General features: G+C 40.7%; 1 protein-coding gene and 1 pseudogene; both read left to right on the forward strand.

Annotated features, from left to right (window-relative positions):
* Nucleotides 1-26,071, forward strand: part of KCNK2 (potassium two pore domain channel subfamily K member 2) — a 483,277-nt gene that overhangs the window by 241,674 nt on the left and 215,532 nt on the right.
* Nucleotides 1,051-21,051, forward strand: LOC145504642 (cysteine dioxygenase type 1-like; annotated as a pseudogene).

Consider the following 26,071-nt stretch of genomic DNA (forward strand, 5'->3'; position numbering starts at 1 on the left):
TACTTCCTCTGAAGCAATGAATTCTCTCTGACATCCAAGAAACATTCACAAAGAGAAATAGGACTTTGATTCCCAAAAGGGTTTCCCTGCAAGCACAAAGTATTTCATGTGTGATGATGAAAGAACCCAAATCAGTCTGGCACCATCGTGACAGTAACTGACAGGCTGACAAGCTGTGCTTTGCCTGAAAAATCTCAGAGGGCTGGGTGTGTTTTTCATACCCTGCCAGTTTTGAGCATCTACCTGACAGATGTCTGTCGGGTGGCAGCAAGAAAAAACAGCCTCGAGGAGGCCCAGTGGTATTGCCTGTACGTGCAGCTGGGTGTGAAAAGTGGCCTCCGTTTGACTACTACGTGATCTCATCTGTGGACCTGGAACCTAAGATATTTTCATTTACCCAATTTTGGGAATTAGAGTCACTTTCAGAAATAGGAACTTCATTGTCCCTTTATTCTAATCTGTGGGTGTGTGCGTGCTCAGTCATGTCTGACTCTTTGTGACTCCATGGACTGTAGCCTGCCAGGCTCCTTTGTCCATGAGATTTCCCAGGCAAGAAGACTGGAGCAGGTTGCTGTTTTCTGCTCCAGGGGATCTTCCTGATCCCAGGATGAAACCTGCGTCTCCTGTGTCTCCAGCGCTGGCAGGCAGATTCGTTACCAGTGTGCCACCTGGGAAGCACATGAAGTGAATGAAGGCAGCTTATTAAAAAAAGGTAGAGATTTGAGAATCAGATGAATAGTTTTTAGGAGAGTGAAAATGAGCAAATATCAATGAGTCTGTGATTCTTAATCCAAAGAAGTGTGTATGATACTTGTTTCACAGAGTTGTTGAGAATGGGGATAGTGTGCCTGGAGTTTATGAGATGTTTGTTTGTTCTCCCTGAAAATCCATATGTTGAAACCGAATCCCCAGGGTGATGGCATGAGGACTCATGGCCTTTGGAAGTGATTAGGTCATGAGGGTGAATCCCTCATGAGTGGGATTAGTGCCATCTTAGAAGTGCTTCCTCTCCACTACCCCCCTGTGAGGACAGTTTGAAAAAGATGGACTATGACCCAAGAAGCTGATCCTCACCAGACACCAAATCTGCTGGTGCCTAACTTAGACTTTCCAGCCTCTAAAATTGTGGCATATAAATATGAGCTATTTAAGCCACCAAATCTATGGTATTTTTGTTATAGCAGCCCAAATGGATTAAGACAGGATCTATTGAGCAGTGGTTCTTAACTGGAACAGTTTTGTATTCCCCACTATCTAGGGGCATTTGGCAATGTCTAGGGACATTTTTGGTTGTCACAACTAGGGAAGTTGCTACTGGCATCTAGTGGCTAGAGGGATGCTGCTTAACATCCTGCAATGCATAGAATAGCCACCACCACCACAACCCCCTCCCCCTAAATGAGGAACTATTTTGCTCCAAGTAATCAGTACTGCTGAGCCTGAGAAATGCTGCTGGAGAGCAGGAATGCTCGAGCCCTGAGCAGAAGCTTGTAGGTTTAAGTCCTAGAAGGCTTGTTGTCTTGTTCTCCTTAAATAAACCCCTACTCAGAAATCATCTGACCCTTTAAACCATGCTCATTTAAAAAGCATTTGGGCTTTAATCTTTTAACACTAGGTTGAACCAGAATGTTCTGTAACATATTTTAGTGACTCAGGCAAGCGCTCTTTCAGGTCTGAGACCTGTGTCATCCTCCCATAGTCTCACAGAGTCCTGCAAAATATTTCCCCGGGCTGCCTCTCATCTTCGGCCACATTCCATGGAGTGATGTGTGGGGTCTGCTCTCTGGCTTCTAACTTGCTGTGATTTCCGAGGCACTGTGTTGGCAGAGTTTGCTCATAACTCAGTTGTCTAGCTGTTATGGGTAACTCCCCAACCCCCTAATTCACATGATAAAGTCCTAACCCCCCAGTGCCTCATAATGTGACTGTGTTTAGAGTTAAGGTCTTTAAACAGGTACTTCAGTCAAAGTTAGGTCATTAGGATGAACCTTAATCTAATATGACTCGTGTCCTTCTAAGAGGAGATGAGGACACAGACAAGTACCGAGCAAGACTAGCAGCATCAGGGTCACCTGAGAACTCGTTAACAATGCAAATTCTCAAGCTCCATCTCAAACTTACTGAATTAGAAACTGTGGAGGTGGGACACAGCAACTTTATGTTTTTAAGAAGCCCGTCAGGAGATTCTATACATACTCAAATTTGAGACTCTAGATATGGCATCTTTGATTCTCTGAGAATTGTTTCTGTTTTCAGCACAGTCTCTTCTGTCTGAAAGGACTCTCTGGTATCTAAATGCTGGAGTTCCTCCCCAGAGTGACATCCTATTCTTTCATTAAAACACCCTTCAACTGCTTTCCTATGGGGAGATCATCAGTAGGTTCACAGATTTTATGATGGAAAATTCAATTCTCAATCATCCTTCCATCAAAATCAGAGCATTGGCTAGCTCATCCCCAGAAAATTATTTTTCCCTGACCAGGCTTGTAACATATTTATCCCTAGTTGCAACATTAAATGCCCTTTTGTGTTATCACCAGGCTGCAAGTTCCAAATTTATGTACTTGATGAGGAAAGGAGGAGGGGAGGGGATCTTCTCAATAGTTTTAGATAAATAGTAATATTAATAGTTTCACGTTGTAAAGCATTTTCCAATGTACAAAACTCTCTTTATATCCTGAAATGTTTGTGTCCTCATCTGTACAGCAGGAATAATTATACTCAGCTAATAGGGATTCTTTGGAAGGACTGATGTTGAAGCTGAAACTCCAATACTTTGGCCACCTCATGCGAAGAGTTGACTCATTGGAAAAGACCCTAATGTTGGGAAGGATTGGGGGCAGGAGGAGAAGGGGACGACAGAGGATGAGACGGCTGGATGGCATCACTGACTCGATGGCATCACTGACTCGATGGACATGAGTTTGGGTAAACTCCGAGAGTTGGTGATGGACAGGGAGGCCTGGCATGCTGCGATTCATGGGGTCACAAAGAGTCGGACACAACTGAGCGGCTGAACTGAACTGAACTGAATAGGGATTTTAAAACATGCCCATGAGTTTGGTTCCCCATTTCTCAGAAGGGAAACTGAAATTCAGAGAAATCACATGACACAAGCTGTGAGTCCTACGAAGAGATTTTCTGATACCATCATTGAAAACAAGACAAACCCATTTGTTCCCACATTGTAGTTTTTTAGCACTAAATAGGAATGGTCCTGCCACCAGGACTGTCACTAACATATGCCTGGGAGACAAATTATGCTTCTTACGTCTTTGGTTGCTGATCCATGGCCTCACTATAAATAATTGAAATGTACAGCCCAGGGGGGCCTGCTTTCAATTCTCTTCTATAAATTTACAGAGGGGAGAAGACAGAGTTCTTGCTCCAGCTAGTTATGGCTAGAGTCAATTTGAAAAAAAGCCAACCATCAGTGGCAAGGTACTGTCGGCAGTGGGAGGACTTGGGAAGGCTGGTGATGCATGGCTGTGGAAAGCTCTGAAGATGAAGGTGGCTCTTCCTGTTACTGCTGGACACCTGCTGTAAGGAGCCTGAGGACCTGGGGCAAAAACAGGCTCTGTTCACAAGTTGGAAAACTTTCTGTATTAGAATGTTAAACATTGCCTGATGCAAAAACTCTGGAGGGGATGCTAGAGATGATTGACAAATAATTTCCCAAAAAAGAATGGAGATAGATTCATGTGAAAGACTTGCAGAAAACTGGAAAACTCTGCTGAAACCTTGATGCTTGAATGAGAAAGTGTACGCGTTTGTGTTTATGTGTATGTACATGCCCCCCCCCCGCCCCGTTTGTTAGTCGCTCAGTCATGTCTGACTCTTTGTGACCCCATGGACTATAGCCTGCCAGGCTCCTCTGTCCATGGGATTCTCCAGGCATGAATACTGGAGTGGGTTGCCATTCCCTTCTCCAAGGGCATATACCTGCCTATGTGCATGCAAGTACATGTGCTTGTGTGGTTGTGTATGCATGTTTGTGTGTTTAATACTTATTTTTTATACCTTTTAAAAGCCCCACAGATGTTTGCAAGAGAGATTTTAAGTGATATTTAGGCATGTCAGGTTGTCTTTGAGAAAACATAAATTTCCGGGAGCCCTGGAAATTGCGATGGAATTTTCCTAGGTTCTTATAAGAAGTGAGTGCCAAAATTTAAGGTATAATTAGAATATGTTAAAGTATATTCCTGGCAACCACCTACTTAACAGGTATTTTCTGTCTTTTTTCCCCTCCCTTTCAAGATAAGAGTCAATTGTTGGCCACCCCCTAGCATGTTGGCATAATTTGGATACATAACCTTGTTCTGATCTCTGAGAACTGTCACCTTGGCCCTTTTGTTTTTCATTCTGAATGCATAAGTTATTGCTGCCTTTTGCAGTATGATGATATAACTAAAGCTCCAAATAAGTCATAATAATAATAATACAAGAGTTGACATTTACTTTTTACTATGCACTGGACATTGTTCTAAGATTTTATAGGTAATATCAACTTTAACTCTTACAATTTAGAGGCAGACTGTGCTTGCTTCCTTTTTTTTTCCTGAGTTCATTGTAATCAGGGCAGGAATAATCTTTTTAAAAGTATAAATCAGAGATTGAAAACTGACAAATCAAGGTCTGGATTTTGCCAGTGAACGTATTTTGATTGGTCTGCAAAGTGTTCAGAAAAATATTATTTTCCAACATTTAAAAACTGATTGTTTCTCGTAAGAGTTCATATCTCTGGCAGTTTTGAAAAAAGACCAGGTATTTGACATTTCCATCTCACAGGCCAGTGATTGGCTGGGGGTGGGTAATAGTTGCCATTTTAGATGAATAGTAAGTCTTCAACATTCTGCTACACAGTTATTTTATCTTCCTCTAAAATGTTGAAGTACCTAGGGCTTGATCGTTAGATCTCTTCTTTTTTCTATGTATACTCATCACTCTGTACTCACTCCCTGGGTGATTTCATCTAATCTCATGACTTTTAATATTATTTCAATATGGATTAATCCAAAATTCATATTTTCATTCCAAAATACTCTGCTTTTCAGTAAATGTCCATTGGCAGATGAATGGATAAAGAAGATGTGGTACATATATACAATGAAATATTCAGAATAAGTAATAAGAATAAAGGATTAAATAATGCCATTTGCAACAATGCCATGGATGGACCTAGAGATGATCATACTAAGTGAGAAAGAGAAAGACAAATATCATATGCTATCACTCATAGGTAGAATCTAAAAAAAATGATACAAATGAATTTATTTACAAAACAAAAATGGATTCACAGACATAGTTACCATAGGGCAAGGGTGGAGAGGGATAAATTAAGAGTTTGAGATACTATTGCATGCAAAATAGATCAACGGCAAGGATCTATTGTATAGCACAGTGAACTATATTCAGTATCTTATAATGACCTATAATGGAAAAGAATCTGAAAAAGATTATTCTCTGAATAACTGCGTATACCTGAAAATAATACATTGCAAATCAACTATACTTCAGTTTTGAAAAATGCAAGTCAGTTCATGGCTCTACGCTACTTAAAATCCTGCACTGACTGCCCAGTTCACATAACGAAAAGCCTCAGTTTAGTTTGGTTCAGTCGCACAGTCGTGTCTGACTCTTTGTGAACCCATGGACTGCAGCACACCAGCCTTCCCTGTCCATCACCTGCTCCCAGAGCTTGCTCAAATTCATGTCCATTGAGTAAGTGATACCATTCAACCATCTCATCCTCTGTTGTCCCCTTCTACTCCTGCCTTCAGTCTTTCCCAGCATCAGGGTCTTTTCCAATGAGTCAGTTCTTCGCATCAGGTGGCTAAAGTGTTGGAGCTTCAGCTTCAGCATCAGTCTTTCCAATGAATGTTCAGGACTGATTTCCTTTAGGATGGACTGATGGGTCTCTTTGCAGTCCAAGGGACTCTCAAAAGTCTTCTCCAACACCACAGTTCAAAAGCATCAATTCTTCGGCTCTTAGCTTTCTTTATGGTCCAACTCACACGTCCACACATGACTCCCGGAAAAACCATAGCTTTGACTAGACCGACCTTTGTCGGCAAAGTAATGTCTCTGCTTTTTAATACACTGTCTAGGTTTGTCATAACTTTTCTTCCAAGGAGAAAGCATCTTTTAATTTTATGACTGCAGTCACCATCTGCAGTGAATTTGGAGCCCCCCAAAATAAAGTCTGTCACTGTTTCCATTGTTTCTCCATCTATTTGCCATGAAGTGGTGAGACCGGATGTCATGATCTTCATTTTTGGAGTGTTGAGTTTTAAGCCAGCTTTTTCATGCTCCTCTTTCACTTTCATCAAGAGGCTCTTTAGTTCCTCTTTGCTTTCTGCCATAAGTGTGGTGTCATCTGCATATCTGAGGTTATTGATATTTCTCCCAGCAATCTTAATTCTAGCTTGTGCTTCATCCAATCTGGCATTTCACATAATGTATTCTGCATATAAGTTAAATAAGCAGGGTGACAATATACAGCCTTGACATACTCCCTTCCTGATTTGGATCCAGTCTGTTCCATGTCTGGTTCTAGCTGTTGCTTCTTGACGTGCATACAGATTTCTCATGAGGCAGGTCGGGTGGTCTAGTATTCCCATCTCTATAAGAATTTTCCACAGTTTGTTGTGATCCACACAGTCAAAGGCTTTAGCGTAGTCAATGAAACAGACGTAGATATTTTTCTGGAATTCTCTTGCTTTTTCGATGATCCAACGGATGTTGGCAATTTGACCTCTGACTCCTCTGCCTTTTCTAAATCCAGCTTGAACATCTGGAAGTTCTCGGTTCACATACTGTTAAAACCTCGCTTGGAGAATTTTTAGCATTACTTTGCTAGCATGTGAGATGAGTGCAGTCGTGTGGTAGTTTGAACAATCTTTGGCATTGCTTTTCTTTGGGATTGGAATGACAACTGACCTATTCCAGTCCTGTGGCCACTGCTGAGTTTTCCAGATTTGCTGGCATATTGAGTGCAGCACTTTCACAGCATCATCTGTTAGGATTTGAAATAGCTCAGCTGGAATTCCATCACCTCCACTAGCTTTGTTCCTAGTGATATTTCCTAAGGCCCACTTGACTTCACATTCCAAAGAAAAACCAAAACTGTCTTAAAGGCATAAAAGGCTTGACACAGTCCTTTGCCCTAACCTTGCACATTGCCTTCTGATCTTATTGACTCCTCACCCTCTCCCCTGTCCAAGCCACTTCAGTGGACTCCTTGTTCTTATTTAAACATGTTATGTATGCCCCCCTAGACTTGGAGCCTCTTTAATTTCCTATCTGAAACGGTCTTCTCCTGGATATCTCACTTCCTTACCTCCTTCATATTCTTGCTGAAATATAACCGTCTTACTGAGCCTTTACCTGACAACCCATCATGTATTTCATTGTGTTGCATTCCTATCCCTTCTCCTGCTTTATTTTGATCCTTTGTGAAAATTATCACCAGCTGAATTACTATATGTGTTTATTTTATTTAATTATATCTCTCTCTTTGAATTGCAATGTTGCTTTCCAAAGGCCAAAATGTTTTTTCCATTGCTATATCCCAAGTGATACAACGGTACCTGATACTAGGTGCTCAATGAATATCTGCTGAATAAATGAATGAATGAATAAATAACTTGGCTCCAAGTAAAATGTTTTCAAGGTGAATGGAACAGATTCAAAGGAATAGATAAAACTAGTAAGCAGCTAAAAAATACTCAAAATTGGATTAAGAAGGTATATATTTCTTTTTTCAACCTGAAGTAGCATTTATGTGCACTCTTTGCAATGAACAGTCTTACAAACCAATAGTGTAAAGGGACACAGAAAAAAAATAGACCTATGTTTAAAAATGAATTTTTAAGCATTGGCTTAAAAATCATTGAAAGTTGAAGTTAATTTTAAATGGACCAGGCTTTCAGTTCAGTTCAGTTGCTCAGTTGTGTCCAACTCTTTGCGACCCCATGAACCTCAGCACGCCAGGCCTCCCTGTCCATCACCAACTCCCAGAGTTTACGCAAACTTTAGCTGATACTAAATTTTAAAAATCACAAACTTAAAGAGACTCTTCTGTGAACATTACTTGTACTTTCTTGCACTAACTCAGTGGATTGTATCTCCCAGGAAGAGTAGCATCATTGGAACTGGTTGGACATTCAGATTCTCAGACCCCACCCCAATCTGCTGCATCAGGAAATAGATAACTAATGAGAACACGTTGTATAGCACAGGGAACTCTACTTAATGCACTATAGTGACCAGGGTGGGAAGTCAGTCCAGAAGGGAGGGGATGTATGTATATGTGTAGCTGATTCACTTTGCTGTCCAGTAAAACTAACACAACATTGTAAAGCAACTATGCTCCAATAAAAATTAATTTAAAAAAAGGAAGTCCTGGAATAGGGTTCAGAAATTTGCATCTTGACGAGTCCTCCGGGTGATTCTGATGCATGCGAGAGAACCATGGCTGGCTATAACCAGCTCTGGCTCTCCAGGGGACACGCTGCTTTCCTGCCGCCCTTCCAAATGGGAACTGTATTCCAGTTGCTTTCTTTGGACCACCGGCTTGAAGTGAGCTAATGGTGTCGTTCTTCTTAAGCCTCCTTGCCTCTCAGGCCCTTTCATTCCCTCCTCTGACAATGGAAACACACACACACACACACACACACACACACACACACACAGAGGTTATCAAACCAGACTTATTACCCAATGTATCTTCTCATTTGATATCATCCTTGTCTTCTGCCTCCTGCACAAATAAGGTATGCTTTCCCCATTTCAAAAACAAAACAGGGCTCCCCTGGTGGCTCAGTGGTAAAGAATCTGCCTGCCAATGCAGGAGACACAGGGTCAATCCCTGATCGGAGAACCCACGTGTCCCAGAGCAGCTAAGCCCGTGTGCCACAATACTGAGCCTGTGTTGCAGAGTCTGGGAGCCACAACTGCCGAAGCCCACATGCTCTAGAGCCTGTGCTCTGCAGCAAGAAAGCCACCACAACGAGAAGCTTGCACACTGCGGCTAGAGAGTAGCCCCCTCTTGCCACAACTAGAGAAAAGTCCATGCGGCAACGAAGACCCAGAATAGCCTACAAATGAAATTACAAAAAACGAAACAAAAATTTGAAAATTCTCTCATGAATTTCTTTTCCCTTCAAGTCTTTCTCCCATTTGCCAACTTATTTTTACAGCAGAACTTAAAATGAATTCTCTAAAAATTCTCCTTTTTCTTTTGAACCCACTAAATCAGGCTTTTTACTGACACTGCTTTACTAAAACTGCTTTTATCAAGGTCATCTCACTTTGCTACATCCAATGAGCAGGGTTTAGTTCTTCTCATATAGTTCTTCTTCTCCGAGTACTGACCACTTCCCTATTCTATCTATGCCCATTCTACATCTAATACCGTGGCTTTAAATATCGATAAAGAATCTGCCTGCAATGCTGCAGACCTGGGTCTGATCCCTGGGTCAGAAAGATCCCCTGGAGAAGGGTATGGCTGCTCACTCCAGTATTCTTGGCTGGAGAATCCCATGGACAGAGGAGCCTGGCAGGCTGCAGTCCATGGGATAGCAAAGAGTCGGACACAACTGAGCGACTAACACTTTCACTTTCATATATTGATGACTCCCAAATTTGTATCTCTAGATCCAAATGGTACCCTGGCTCTAGAGTTCAAACCTGTATCAAAATGTCTGCTTCCCGTATCCAGTTTGGTGATTAACAGGCATCTTGAAATTAACATATCCAAAACCAATTGCCTATATGTTCCCTCCCAGACCTACTTCTTTACATTCTTATCTTGGTTGATTATAACTCCATTCTTCCAGTTGCTTAGACCAAAAATCTTGATAACCTTTTTTTTTGTAAATTAATTTATTTATTTTAATTGGAGGCTAATTACTTTACAATATTATAGTGGTTTTTGCCATACATTGACATGAATCAGCCATGGGTGTACATGTGTCCCCCATCCTGTACCCCCCTCCCACCTCCCTCCCCATCCCATCCCTCAGGATTGTCCCAGTGCACCCGCCCTGAGCACCCTGTCTCAGGTATCGAACCTTTTGACTTCGTTCTCTTTCATGTCACATGCAAAGTAACAGCAAACATTGTTGGCTCCATTTGCAAAATACATCCAGGATCTGACTGCTTAGATTCTTTCTCTGGAGCTCTTACACTGGTCCAAGCCCCAGTCATATCCCTCCTGGATTGTGTGGTGAACGCCTACGTGGTCCGACTTCTCTTGCTCCCGGTGAGTCCATCTCAGCGCAGCACTGGCCTGATCCTGCTAAGCCTAAGTCAGGTCTCCACTCCTCTACCCAGATCCTTTCAGTGATTGCCCCACCAGGCCAGAGTGCAAAGCAAAGCACTTATGATTAAAGAGGTCCTCCATGATCATCCCACCATTAAGTTTTTGATCTAAATTCCTGCTCACTCTCTCCTTGGCTCACTGGTCTTTTTGCTATTTTCTTTCTTCCTTCCTTTCTGAAAAGTTTTGTTTGTTTGGATGCACCATGCAGCATGTGGGATCTTAGTTTCCTGACCAGGGATTGAACCCGTGCCCCCTGCAGTGGAAATGTGGAGTCTTAACCACTGGACCCTAGGGAATTCCCATCTTTGCTGTTTTCTTAAACACTTAACAGGCACATTCCCACTTCAGGGTCTCTGCCCTGCAGTAACTGCTGCCTCCGCCTGGACTATTTCCTTGCTGCTGCTGCTGCTGCTGCTAAGTTGCTTCAGTCGTGTCCGACTCTGTGCGACCCCATAGACGGCAGCCCACCAGGCTCTGCTGTCCCTGGGATTCTCCAGGCAAGAATACTGGAGTGGGTTGCCATTTCCTTCTCCAGTGCATGAAAGGGAAAAGTGAAAGTGAACTCGCTCAGTTGTGTCCGACTCTTAGCGATCCCATGGACTGTAGCCTACCAGGCTCCTCCGTCCATGGGATTTTCCAGGCAAGAGTACTGGAGTGGGGTGCCATTGCCTTCTCTGTATTTCCTTGCAGTTTTCTGCATTTCTCCCTTTCACATCCCCCAAGGTCACAATTCCAATGTCCCTTGTCTAACATTTTAATTCTCTCAGATAACTTCTCTCTCCCATCTATTTATTTATAACACAAACTTTATAACTTAGCACAATATGACATATGGTGTATTTTATTCATCTGTGTTGTTCATTGTCTCTCTTCCATGCTAGACTATAACTTTGTGAAAGTAGAAATTTGTGTCTCTTTTGCTCTTCCCCAGCACCTAGACCAGTGCCTGGAGTGTTCAGTTCAGTTCAGTTCAGTCGCTCAGTCGTGTCCGACTCTTTGCGACCCCATGAATCGCAGCACACCAGGCCTCTCTGTCCATCACCAACTCCCGGAGCCTGCCCAAACCCATGTCCATCGAGTCGGTGATGCCATCCAACCATCTCATCCTCTGTCATCCCCTTTTCCTCCCGCCCCCAATCCTACCCAGCATTAGGGTCTTTTCCAATGAGTCAACTCTTCGCATGAGGTGGCCAAAGTATTGGAGTTTCAGCTTCAACATCAGTCCTTCCAATGAACACCCAGGACTGATCTCTTTTAGGATGGATTGATTGGATCTCCTTGCAGTCCTAGGGACTCGAGTCTTCTCCAACACCACAGTTCAAAAGCATCAATTCTGCGGCGCTCAGCTTTCTTCACCGTCCAATTCTCACATCCATACATGACCACTGGAAAAACCATAGCCTTGACTAGACAGACTTTTGTTGGCAAAGTAATGTCTCTGCTTTTAAATATGCTATCTAGGTTGGCCATAACCTTCCTTCCAAGGAGTAAGCGTCTTTTAATTTCATGGCTGCAATCACCATCTGCAGTGATTCTGGAGCTCAAAAAAAATAAAGTCTGACACTGTTTCCACTGTTTCCCCATCTATTTCCCATGAAGTGATGGGACCAGATGCCACGATCTTAGTTTTCCGAACGTTGAGCTTTAAGCCAACTTTTTCACTCTCCTCTTTCACCTTCATAAAGAGGCTCTTTAGTTCTTCTTCACTTTCTGCCATAAGGGTGGTGTCATCCGCATATCTGAGGTTATTGATATTTCCCCCGGCAATCTTGATTCCAGCTTGTGTTTCTTCCAGCCCAGCGTTTCTCATGATGTACCCTGCATATAAGTTAAATAAGCAGGGTGACAATCAATATACAGCCTTGACGTGCTCCTTTTCCTATTTGGAACCAGTCTGTTGTTCCATGTCCAGTTCTAACTGTTGCTTCCTGACCTGCATACAGGTTTCTCAAGAGACAGGTCAGATGGTCTGGTATTCCCTGGCGTGTAGTAGACACTGAATATCTCTTTCCTGAGAAAGGAGTGAAGGAAAACTTAAGCTCATAATTTCAAGAAGAGCATCTGTACTCATCCACAGGCTGAAGGGATAATATAAAACTCTTGCATTTTTAATGGAAAAAAATTATAAATATTCTTGTGATGACTTTGTTAAGGCCTGTCCCCTCCTCCCACTTGATTCTGAGTAGCATGAAGACTGGAACTAAGTCTTACTTGCTCACAGTTGTCCAAGAGCAACTGTGACAACTGAGGCTTGTGCTTTGGACATAAAGTTTAATTGGGGGAGGGCACATTAAGTAATCATGATACATAATATTTTGATACAATGTTTTTAAAATGTCAAGATATAAAAATCTGATGAATAGCATATCAAATTTTTAAATAAAAATAGGGTTAGTATTCCTGACTGTCTTTAGCTTCAGTCTCAAATTTGGCTATCCTTGGTGCTAATTTTACCTTTTTTACCTATATTTATATATATATATATATATATTGATTGATTGATTGATCAGAGCGTGGCACATAGTAAGTGTTGGTTGCTTTAGTTATTAATGCCAAGGCACAAAGGAAGGTCTCTAAGAGATAGATTTCTCATACTCTGTACCTTTGCTGGCCTTCATTTCTTTGTTCATGCAGCAAATGGTTATCAGGTGGCAAAAGGTTATGTGTGTGTATATATAATAATTTATTAATTTAGACATTCCCCACATGCTATAAAGTTATTTCTGCTATCATCTCCATTTTACAGATGTCGAAATTGAGGTCCAGAGAGATGAAGTGACTTGGGTGAGTTCATAGTAAGTGGCAGCTCTAGGCTTGATAGTGGCAGATCTTCTGTGGATAGGAAGTCTGATAGTCTACACAGCACCAGGATACATTCCAGGAAAAGGGAATCTAAGCAAATTCCTTTTACTCTCATAGAGCAAGTTCACACAGACACCAAAATAAATCATGAAAACCTAGGAAAAAACAGATGTCACGATCTAAACACTAGGCTAGGGAAACTAATGTGGAATTATTTTATGAAGCCTGTGAAACATATGGAACACGTTACAAAGCAGGGTCATTAGTTTTTTGGTTTTTTTTTTTTTAAGTACAATTGGCTTCAGGAACCAGGGTGTAGTATAGAAGAAAGAAAAGTGAAGGAAGGAGGTAAATTATCCCTACACTCTACAGTAACAGAGACGGGTTGCTCTGATAGTTACCTTATCATTATATGCCTTTAAAAATGTTTTTCCCTGTGAGAAATAATTCATGGTGCCCTTATGGGAGTGCAGGCAATCCACTAAGCTCTGAATGGTTTTGTATATAACAGGTAGGATCCCAGGTAGAGATTATTTGTAAGTCACTCATAGCAAATACCATTGGTGTCAGCCATACCAATCTGGAATAGTGCTTCAAGGCTGTTGTTGACGTTTATCATCAGAAAGATGGCTTACCATTTAAAATGTGTAAGCAAGTTTTCAGGAAATAACATTGACACGTTTAAGTGAATATCACCTCTACGCCATTACTAAAAGCACCATTTCCCCTTGCTTTGTGCAAAATAGTGAACTTTTATCCCATTTGGTGAATACTGGCAGTAACATAAGTAAATCTTTGAGAAATGGGTTAAGGGTGAATAACGTGAGAGGCCTGTAGGTATGGTCCAGCCTTCTATCAAATTACTGTTCTTGTCCCTTTTCCTAGTGCGCTACCCTTGTGGCTCAGATGGTAAAGAATCTAGCTTGTAATGCAGGAGACCCGGCTTCAGTCCCCAGGTTAGGAAGACCCTCTGGAGAAGGAAATGGCCACCCACTGCAGTATTCTTGCCTGGAGAATTCCATGGACAGAGGAGCCTGCCAGACTACAGTCCACAGGGTGGCAAAGAGCTGGACATGACTGAGCAACTAACACTTTTTGTATTTGTAGGCTCTGTCTTAAAACAAGTTGCATAATATTTGGGTAGTGGCACGGTTTTGAATTCTAGGTGCTTAGATGACAACTTCTGATTTCCCTCTGCCCTTCTCAAAAGTCATCAGTAAAGTGGACTCCACCTGGACTTGAAGCCCCAGGCTTCCCCTCCTGAGCTCCTAAGCTATTCACCCTGGCAGACCAGAAAAAAATAAGAAAATAAAAGTGCATCCACCTCCAGGCTCCGAGTGGAATTTTATATTCCGATCTGACTCCTTTTAAGAGGTGTTGAAATAAAGTCAGATTTTTTTTACTTCCCTTTTACTTTTACGTGATTTTCTGGGGCTCTTTGAAGTCCCAAAGCGGACCAACAGCTTTACTTAGTTGTTTTTATGAGACCTTGTAAGTGCTGTCCTCCTGTGCCGTTTTGTTCTGTGTGTTCTTGAGAGTAGAACTCATTGCTTTTTAGTGTATGTGACGAATGATCCCTGTCCTAAATCAGTGAATGCTTCATTGGAAATAAAGAGGCATTTTAAAGCTGTGATTTCACATAAAAAGAGTCTTCTCTAGCAGCACAATTTGAAAGCATCAATTCACTACTCTATGTAATATAGATAACTAATAAGGACCTACCATATAGCACAGGGAACTCTACTTAGTCTGTAAAGACCTAAATGGGAATAGAATCTAAAAAAGTGTGTAAATATGTGTATGTATAAATGACTCATTTTGCTGTATGGCAAAAACTAACAACATTATAAATCAGCTGTAAAAATTTTTAAAAATAGTAGTTATTTCAAAAAATGGGGAGGGACATAGCACCAAAACATCATTTTCCAATGTAAACTATAATCATTGGGTATCTCTCAGTAGGAAAAAAAGAGTCAGAGAACACTGAGACCAGACTTCTGTGATATTTCTGAAGTCAAGCATAGAGGTTTGAGAGAAAACACTGGATTTATCATACTGTTCCTATTAGGCAATATCACAGTGAATTACAGTCTAATGTTACAAGAGGGCTGAAGCAGTGAGCATGGCAGGCTTGTTAAATCACTCTGCAATCAATCAGTTCTGTGACCTTCAGCAAGACACCTAACTTTTCTGGGACTTGAGCTTTTCTTTTTCTCTAATTCTTTTCTTCTACCTATTCAAGAAGAAATTTAAAAGTTCACAGATAGAATTTCATTCATTTGTTCATTGAACATTTGTATTGATCATCTACTTTTGTGCCAGACAGATCACAGGGTACCAATGATTTAGCACCAAGCAAAGCAAAACTTAGTTGTGACACTATTGGGGTTTACATTCTAGTGGGAAGAGGCATGCATTATTCAAAAATCATAAAAAGAAAAATGTATAAATATAATAACTTTAAAGAGTTAGGGGAAATGCTTTGAGCCGTGCAAGCATTTTAAAGGGAGAATTGAGCTAGTCCATCATGAGTATTCTATTTTATGCAAGGGATAATTTAGGAAAAAGAAAATGTTTATGACAAGATTTTTTTCACTCAAAAACAGTTTTATTGAGTCACACAGAGTAAATCGTATATCCTTCCTTCATGCTATGGAGAAAAACAATTTAGTAGTTTATATAAGAACTCCTTGAGGTAGAAACCCAGTTTTGTAGAGAGAAGCGAAGCTTCTAAGGACTGAGTATGGATGAACTTCTGTGTGAGTGAGCAAATGGGATACGTTTGTGAACAGGCTTGAAGGTGTAGGATAAGAGGAGGGAATGGGTGAGTGGAGAGAGAGCAAGATGACAGACAAGAGGCAGTATGAGAGGAACCCCCATGGGGCTTCCCAGGTGGCACTGTGATAAAGAATCCGCCTGCCAATGCAGGAAATGCAAGAGACATGGGTTCAATCCCTGGGTGGGGAAAGATCCCCTGGAGTAGGAAATGGCACCCCACTCCAGTATTCTTGCCTGGAAAATTCCATGGACAGAGGATCCTTGCAGACTACAGTTCTCGAACTCCAACAAAGAGTTGGACACGACTGAGTGACTGATACCTCCCCAAGCCCCCAGATCCTTTAAGTCTTAAAGCTACTCAACCCATATAGTGATTCTACAGAAATTGATATAGAGGTTGGACTTTGTGATTATAGGTAATAGACCAAGAAACAGAGGTCCTAAACTGTCAGGAATCTGCAAAAAATGAATCTGGGGTCTCTTTGGGCTTCACTAAGGTTAAGTTCAATAAGATTTCTGTGAGGCAAGAGGATTCAGCAAATATCAGTGTTATACTCCGTGTTCAATTATATGCTATATCAAATAGAAGACTGCCAAAGAGAAAAGTTGCTCTGCTTTTTTGTTACTAAAATGGTATCTGCTATCTCCAGTGACTGTACTCAGATCCTCTGAGCCTCATCTCCCTGTGGGCTTCAGTTCACCTCGTGATATCTTCTGTTACGTGCACTTTTCTTTCTATAGCCCCTGGTGGAAAGCTGCTCTCTCAAGGATTTGAATACACTTGGACACTGGGAGAGGACCACTTCCAGGAGCATTCTTTATGGAGTGTGGGAACAGATGGATAAATTCACCCCCAGGTGGATAGTTCTAAGATATATTAATAAACTTTTTATAAACTCTCCTGCAAGAACAAGCCCCAGTGGTCCACAGAAGCGACTTCAAAAATTAGCTTTTCCCTCCTCTTTGACTTTCCCTCTTCCCTCTTTCCCTCTAAGAATTGATCCTCATATCAGCATACAAGTCCTCATATCAGGATCTGCTTTTGTAGGGAATGCTAAAGATGATGAATGGTAAAATCTGTGCATATTTGAAAAGAAGAATATGGATGCTGCTCTCTGTCTTTCCATTCCTGGGTTTGTTTATGCCTTTGTGAATTCCAAAGTAATACTATTAGTGCATTTCATCCTTGAAATTATTCTTAAAGTAAGAATTTTTATTATCCCCATTGTACAGGTGGAAAAATTAAGGCTCAAAGGAAAGAAGTGAAAAAGTAATTTGCTCAGTGTTGCACAGATGTTGCCCACATAGAACTAAAATTGGTTATTCCACAGCCACATTCCACACATGGAATGTCTACCATGTGCTATGTCCCAGGCTAGCCACTGGACCTTGTTCTTCTTTCCCCTGAGTCTCTTTTCCAGATCTCTGTAGGACCTCTCTTCTACTTGGGCTGACCTAGACCTGATCCAGAAGAGACGGGCACTCTAGGTCCCAGACCTCCAGCGTCTGGAAGGACTGGTGGACAGGATACTAAGATCGCTTTCTTCTTGAAGTTGCTCTTGTCCCAGTGGGCCAGAGATATAGTTCCTTCATCCTTCATCTCAGGGGTATCTTTATGGACTTCATTTCACTCTTCACTCTCAGCCAAATGGCCCAGGACCAACAATTCTGAACAGATTCCTCTTGGAAAAGTTTGCCTCGGTGGCTTTTCTTCCCTGATCTCTCTGCTTGGTGAGGTCTGAAAGGTTGTGATTGAAATTATTTTATAGGATTTATCTCAAGACTGTATCGTCCATGATCTCTCCTCAGTGTTTTGAAGTGTGTTGATTCTTAGATAGGCCTTGAATGAATATGAAATTATCCTTCCCCCACAGACAGCAATGAATCAACTACAAATGGTCTGATTTCTGAAATGATCCCAAGGCTGACATAAGAAAAGGATACTGATCGGGATCAATAATGCTGGACTATCAAACCACAAATTAATATGCATGCCTTGATTTAGAATTGGGAAATAAGAAGAATAAAATCAAGATCATTTAAACATCTGTATTGTTTTGCTATGTATATTATAAAAGTATACTGCAAATGGCATTAGAAGTTTGCCTTATTTTCTACCCAACATGAAATAAAATAGCACACATAAAAAAACTGTCAAATGGACATTAATCTTAAAATACGCCTCTGCTATTAGCAGAGCAACTAAAACAGATTTTTGGTTTCAGGCTTCATAACATTTAAGAGAAAAGTATTTTAAGCTGAAAAATGTCTTAAGCTAAAAGTCTTCACGGTACTTATTTCATTTATATAGAATTTTGAGAGCCTGAAACCCCACTTTCCTAAAGGATTAGTGTTCTTAATGATCATTTTCCAAAATTTATAGCTGCTATTTTACAAAGTTCATAGTTATTACTTTGTGTAAAGCTTTATTTTTCCACTAGCAAAGAACAAAATAAAACCATAAAGAGCAAACAAAAATTCTAGGGTTTATAAATTCTTTGTGACTTAAATATCTTGTGTCATACTGTCACCATAGAGTACTTAAGGATTTTATGTGGTGTGGAATTTTATATGGAATAGTAAAAGGGAGCAAATTATCATAGGTTGTAATTTTTCATATATATCCATATATTTATATATCAAACTGTATTTGTACAATTATATATGTATATAGTATAAATAGGTATATATAAAATTATGCACATATATACAGGCACAGATGTCTTCCCCTGGATTCCCTTGAAAACTGAACATAACAAAGGACTGTGGTGCTAATGCTTTTTTGGAAAGAGAACTCGAGGGTAAGGACTTCCTTGGTGGTCCAATGGTTAAGAATCTGCCTTCCAGTGCAAGGGATGCAGGTTCAAGTCCTGGTCAGGGAACTGAGATTCTCACATGCCTTGAGGCCGCTGAGCCCATGCACCACAACTATTGAGCTCACATGCCCCCACTTGACAGCCCTCATTCCACAGTCTTCAGAGCCCACGTGTTCTGGAGCTCACACACCTAAGCTAAGACCCGATGCAGCCCAAAATAAATGAATAAATAAACGTTAAAAAAAAAAAAAGAATTCCAAGTTAACTAGAGTGAAGAAAAGGGCAAGTGTGGCAGCGAGCAATGGGAAGCACATTCAAGCTGACATGTTATCATACTGACCACTGCTTCACAAAGAGCCACAGTGAGACTTAGCCGTGCCATCAGCTGTGCCCCTGCTTGGCCGTGTGTAGTATTGCTTACACAGATGGCATGGCAGGACCTTGTATCTCTGACAGCCCATCTTAGGGAAGAAGTGAGATGACATTTATCTACCTGCTCTCTCTCATCTTCTGTTTCTTGTTGGTCACAGTTGGACTCGTGAGAGTCGATTCACATACACTTAGAAAGTTCTCTCACCTGGTCCCTTCAGCAGCTTTGGGGAAGCCATCACACTCTATGCAATGTGTGCTTCTGAAAGTGGTGAAAGGAACCTGGGGCTCCATATATTTTTGCTTGTTTGGCCTCAGGTATAAAATCACACATTAGACCCACAAGTAGCTCTTGGGGTCAGAAACTGGATGGAGGAAGTTGCTGAGGGCCTGGGAGTCAGGTGAAGTCAAGAGGATATAGATAGGAGGATAAAATGTGATAATACAATATCAGCTAATCAATCTCAGATGCAGCAGTAGTACCAACAGAATATATAATGCATCCTCAAATCTCTGCACTAAAGAAAGAGAAAGAAGTATGTATAATCTTGTACAGAATACAATATGAAAATATGCCAAGCTTTGGAACGGGTGTTTATATTTCCTGAGATCCAAGTTATAAGTCTGAAAACAGAGTAATAAAGATTTATTTGGGAGACCTGTCTTAGGAAGCTAAAGAAAACCATCTTTACCTGTCACCCTCTCTTTCACCCCTTGGATTAACCACTTGTAGTAAAAAGTTGTCTGGAAATAGACAGGATAGTCTTCCAAACAATGCCAAGAATTGGATGCCTAGTAAGGGCTGTCTCTCCAGAGCAGAAGAAATAGATCTTTGGATTTTAAACAGCTTCCCCCTAGGCTGCCTATAGAGTAAACAAAAAGAGATAGGAAGCCAACAATACAAGTGGAGAAGATGAATCAATAAACTTGAAATTCAGAAAATGGCAGTGTGAGTAACAATCTTTCAGATGAACAAGGCTGAGAATTCTAAGTGCTTAATTTATATGTATTTTCTAGGTACTGTAGGAAGAGAGCTATATAGGAAAACGTGTGTTCTAGAAATCAGCAAGATGAGGGTTCAGAATATTAGACCAATACTCTTATAAACAGCAAGTCATTATGTAGTAAAGTGTCATGAGCAAGTTGATTTTAGAAATACCTAAGGGGCAGGTTTGGTCCCTATATGTGTGCGCAGAGCATACCCAGATCTACCACAGTGGGCGTCTTGGCGAGGGTTTCTTTATACTGTGGCACTCGTGCATCTAGGGCTTTTGTGTCTGTGTGTAACTGACTAGCTAGCAGCTAGGGACATTGCCCTCCCTACCCAACTCGCTCAGCTCCTTCATTGCAGCCCAGCAGCGAGACAGTTCGGCAAGGGATGGAGCAGGCAGACTGAGGCGCTAAAGCCACACGCCCTACCCTGGCCAATCTGATCGGCATCTCATGCCAGCTCTTCGCAGGCGAGCAGGTCAGTGTGGAGGGCATGCAGGCATCCTTGTAAGCCTATGAGAGCAAACCCCGCTGAATGGGCAGTGTATGCCAAGTTCGACCAGCACAAGTGTACCTGAAACCTGGAGAATCAAGGAAATGGAAAATTTAATCTCATGATTCTATGGGTGAAAGACATGGCAAAAGTATCCATGCTTGCACCAACTCCCGCTGCTTTCTGAATATGCTGCAGGGAAATCTAAAAGAGACATTATTCTTCAAACTTCAAGAAGTTTGAACGAATCTTGAGGGAAAACCAGTGTGCCTACATCAACGATTCCATTGGCTTACATCTAGTACAGACTGCTAGCCATACAGAACCTGCCCTGCACTTTCACTTGAACAGTCTGCCTTTTGATACCTGCTATGCCTTTGATCAAAGAACAGGATGTAAAAACAGTCACCTTGACATTCCATAGCAACTCTGGAATCAGGACTCCACTTACAACTTCAGGATCACTGGAGAACGACTAAGGAGCACCAAACCCTCAGAGATTTTACTTTAAGTTCCAGGAAAAGTTTTACCTTGGAAAAGTCTCCCACCATTTGCTGTCCAGTAATATACTTTACAAGGCCAATGCTTAGATCATTAATACTGTAAAGCTGATGTTAATTATAAGGAATTAAGTAAGCAAATAGTGCCCTGAGCTACTATAGAGGAAAAAAAATCCCACTAAAGATATAAAAGCTTGTGATTTTAAAATACCAAATCAGATGCTCCACTGCTTTTACTCTCAAAACCCATTGGAACCATACTGTGTATGTTGATGAAGGTTTTCATAGTTTTTGGAAACACTTTAGTCTCTGAATTGTAATTAGCAATAAATAAATGTAATACAAGGCATCAAAACACTTGTTTAGTTACTTGAAGGACTAAACGTAGATGTCTTCAATATGCTTTGTATGTTCTTAATATTTGAAGAGAATTTTTTACATCTGTGCATTTTAGTTTTCCAATATCATTTTACAAATACCTGTTCTATAAATAATAGAGTATTGTAGATAGAGAAACTTAAGGCACATTGCCATTTGGTAATGAAATGAAGGGCAGAAGATTTAGAAAAGTACATGTACTCAAACCCACAACAAACCAAAATTAGAAACTCATGTCTATTTTGTGTCCAGTGGTCAAACTTTGTACTGCTGCCAGAATTGCCAAATAATTTTAATAAAATGGATTTGAACATAAAAAAATGAAAATAAGGGGCAATTAACTTTAGGGTGGGATTCTAGAAGTACCCATTAGAATTCTAGATAAAGAACACACAAAAATGCAAACTCTTGAAATGCAAAAGCTTTTAGGAGATAAAAAGATCTTTGTGGTGATTGGTGGTTTTGTTGCTAAATCGTATCTAAGTCTTGCAACCCCACAGAATGCAGCTTGCCACGTTCCTCTGACCATAGGATTTCCCAGACAGGAATACTGGAGTGGGTTGCCATTTCCTTCTCTAGGGGATCTTACTGACCCAAGGATTGAACCTGCGTCTCCTGCAATGCAGGTGGATTCTTTACCACTGAGCCACCTGGGAAAGCCAAAAATATCTTTAGGAACCTCTTAACTATGTGTTTGATACTCTAGAAAGATCTAACAATTTTTACATTATTTATATTCGGGTGGCAAATCACTTATAATTTGTTAATGTTAAATATATATATATTTGGAATGTCTGTTAGAGATTGCTCCATAGAAATGAGACCTCTACATCTGGAGTTTCAGGTTTGTGACCTGTGGGCAAATCATGCCTACTGATGTTCATGGGATTGTCCCGACAAGAATATTGGAGTGGGTTGCCATTTCCTCCTCTAGCAGATCTTGCAGACGCAAGGATCGAACCCACATCTCCTGAGGTTCCTGCATTGGCAAGCAGAGCCTTTACCTCTGAGGCACCTAGGAAGCCGAAATTGTTGTGGATTCATCCAAGTGACTGAATATGACTGACTTCTTATTTTCAGTATGCCTGTGGTAGAGAGATTGTACGAATGGCCCCAACGTTCCATGCCTCTGTGTATCCACATCTTTTGGTACTGAATCTCTGCCACCTCCAAAAACACACATTGACTCTGGGCTCAGCAAGTTGACCCAAATAGAGGGGTTAAAATGCATTTGTACATTTACACTTCCTCTCTTGCTTTGATTGCCTTGAAAATGTATTTAAGCTGGCCAGAGCATTCCTGAGCTCACTTATTGAAGGGTTATGAAGAACAAGTACAAGTGAAGACACAAGAGTTCAGTTTTCCCAGCTATTGAGTTATATGAGTCTATTCTATATCAGCTTGCAGAGAGCTATCCTCCCAAACATAATAAAGATCACAGAGTCACCTACTTGACATGTAGCTGTTGCCCAGATATGACCAGAATTGTCATGCTGACCTGTGAAATAGTCAGCAATAATAAATGTCTGTTGTATTAAGCCATTGAGTTTTGGAGTAGATGTGTTACATAGCAATGACTAACTGATACAGTGTCCCAGTTAGTGAGATGTTGGTTGTACTTACCGTATAGTCTTCTCATGGAAATGAACCTATAGGAAGAGCTTGGGCAACTATATATTTAACAGTACGCCAGGAAAATATTCTTATAATATTTTGAAGTTCTCAGAAGTAAAATAATTTAATTGAAGGGTTCCTTTGGGGTAGGTTTTTTTCATTTGGGAGAATGTGAACATGTTTCATCTAAAAATTGAACATCTTCTGGGGACATTCAAACCCAATGTTTGTGTTGCAAATGGCGTTCCAAACCCATTTCCACATAGGTAGGGGGATCATGGGCTGGCATACAGAAAATATTTCAAAACAAACCATTGCATTCACTGTTACTTTGAGGTCTCTATGCAGAAATGTGATTGAAAATAAATGCATCAGGGACCTCAGAAGGTTTGGCAGTGCCTTTTAGATGCTTATCTGAGCCACACAAGTTAGGAATCTGGGATGGAAATCTCCTAAGAATAACCATTCTCATGAAATTTCCAATCCCTCTTTTTTTTTTTTTGGCAGAAGTTAAAATCCCATAGAAATGGCTCATGTCGCAAGACTTCTGTGCGGTGCTGGCCAGCACCAGGCAGAAGGGTGGCCCAGCAAAGGAAAACCAAACCAGTGAGGCTGCATGTTTTCACACCTTTGAAAAGGTCTGGGTTTGGCTCAAACCAAGAAAGAGCATTTGAGGTTTTTCTTTTGTGCCAACTCCTTCAAATACCATTCACCTGAATCATGGAACTTTGTGCACCAGGAGGAAACAAACCATCAACCATCATTAACCACTTCCTTATCTCTCAATTCTACATTAACCAACCATTTGTCATTCCCAACATGACTTTCACCCCAGTAGCTTTCACCCTCTCCATCCTTAGGTCACTTCATCAGCCTTCTCATTTGCAAATATATAAGGTCAGCAAATGTTCATGAGTTAGGACTTTTTCATCCATTGGTCTAATTCTAAGATGCTAACTTAAAGAAATCTTAACCATTTGCAGCTCTGAATTACATGACATTTAGTAATATGGTAATATTTGGATTTGAAATGCAGAAATTCTTTCCCACAAAGTTGAAACAGGATAAGGATAATCTGATTAGTTTATTTTTCAAGTTGCCAGTGACTGGGTACTTCATCAGATTGCAGCATGAGATGGTACTAATGAAGCAAAGGTCAGGGGTTCACGTCTCTGTCTGGTCCAATTAGCATTATTATTTTTCACCTCCTCTTTCCATTCCCTTCTCTCTCAGCCAAGTCTCCTACCAGTTAATGCAACTGTGCAAAGAGATATCCAGAGAAGAGAGCATAGAAAGGATTCAGTGAAAACTCACTCAATTCTGAATGAAGTCAGTTTATGTGCTATTGCCGCTTATGTATACACATAAGTTTGTGCCTGGCGAGGGTTATTTTGGTATATGCAGGTATAAATATGTGTCTGTCCAATTTCTCTCACTCCCACATGATTTGAAAAGCGTGCATTGTTTTGGTCAGATGGAAAGATTAGGTTACCTGAATACTAGTATTTAATGTACATTATCACATTTATTATCATATCAAAACCAGATGTTTAAAATTTGGGCTAGAAATTCCATAACACGGGTTGTATTACCTCAGGGTCACCCTGCCGCCTTATGCTCACTGCTCAGCTGTATTTTGTTATGGCTCTAATACAGCAGTAATGTGTTTCCACAAGTCTTAGTCTGGTATTAGATGACATGTGGACTAATTTTGGTGGGTTGAGCAGACTGGTAGGGGGTTATACAAACCAGAGCAATTTGCTTTCCCAACAATAAGAAAATATGTGAAGAATTATTGTTAATGGTCAAAGCACCCCTGTCTCTCTCTCCAGCTTTGTCTCCCTCTCTCTCCTTGCTTCTCCTCTTCTCTCCTCCCTCTCACTCTGCCTTTCATTCTTTATCTTTGGTTTCTTTATTTAAAATTTGTTGTCATTTTTATTGTCTCCAAATGCCCCTCAAACTTACTCCAGAAACAGGAGCTGCCTCTAATTACTAACTTTCTTATCTCTGCAAAAGCTATTGGAAACCTTCCTCTTATTTGCGTGGCTTGCATTGCTTCTGTACCGATCAAATTCAAACAAGGAAGCTCAGAAAAGTGATAGCATTCTTGATTTAAGAAATTATAATCAGTACAATTTAGATAAGGTTTTTTTTTTTTTTTTTTTTAAAAAAGAAGAAATAAAAGCCCATGTGGAACCAAGCCAACGATTCATCTGTTTGCATTAATAGGTTCCAGCTATGGTACTACAGGCACGGAAAGCCTGCTCGCCACCACACTTAGCAAGCACATGAGCTTAAAAATAAACTTTGACAATGTAGATCTCTTTGTCCTTTCAGGAATGGAAAACATTATGTACTTCAAAGCATACTAAGCCTGATTTTAAAATATAGTTGGGATATTATTACTGTGGCAATTGGGAGTGTCTTTAGGCTGAACACAGTGCACAATGCTTGGGTGCAGTAGTACTTGAGCCACAGACTAATGCGAGTAAATGACTCTGGCAATTTGGATATGCTCATTCAAAAGGAAGAAACTTCTGCCTTTTAAGTTCTCTGGGACAACTGTGATATAGTTCCTCCTTTCAATGAGGCAATTTCTTCCTGAACCAAACTGCAAAAACAGTGTTTGAGTAGCACATTTTCACTTGTATACAGCAGCGTTTGTTCACTTTTGAGTGTTTCTGGACAGGAAATCGATCTACAGGGTAACATTCACACACAAAAAGGAAACAGTATGGGACGATGGCTTGTTAGTACAAGTGACTCTGTTTGGGAAATTACGGACAAGAAACCTTGGAGGAAGAACAGCGTTAAAGATCAAAAGCATGATGACTCCTGATGAAAACATCCCCAAATGATGAACCCACGAGCAAAAAGGAACTTCTACTGTAAGTATTTTTGTGATAATCAAGTATCTAAATATTTTCAAAATTTCTAGAGTATGTGGAGTTAGATTTCCAAGCAAGTACTTGATGTAAGGAGTCTTCATTATAGTCAAGTCTATAAT

This window comes from Giraffa tippelskirchi, chromosome 5, assembly GCF_054371585.1.
Source record: "Giraffa tippelskirchi isolate mGirTip1 chromosome 5, T2T-mGirTip1v1.2.pri, whole genome shotgun sequence".
NCBI classification, from domain to species: Eukaryota; Metazoa; Chordata; class Mammalia; order Artiodactyla; family Giraffidae; genus Giraffa; species Giraffa tippelskirchi.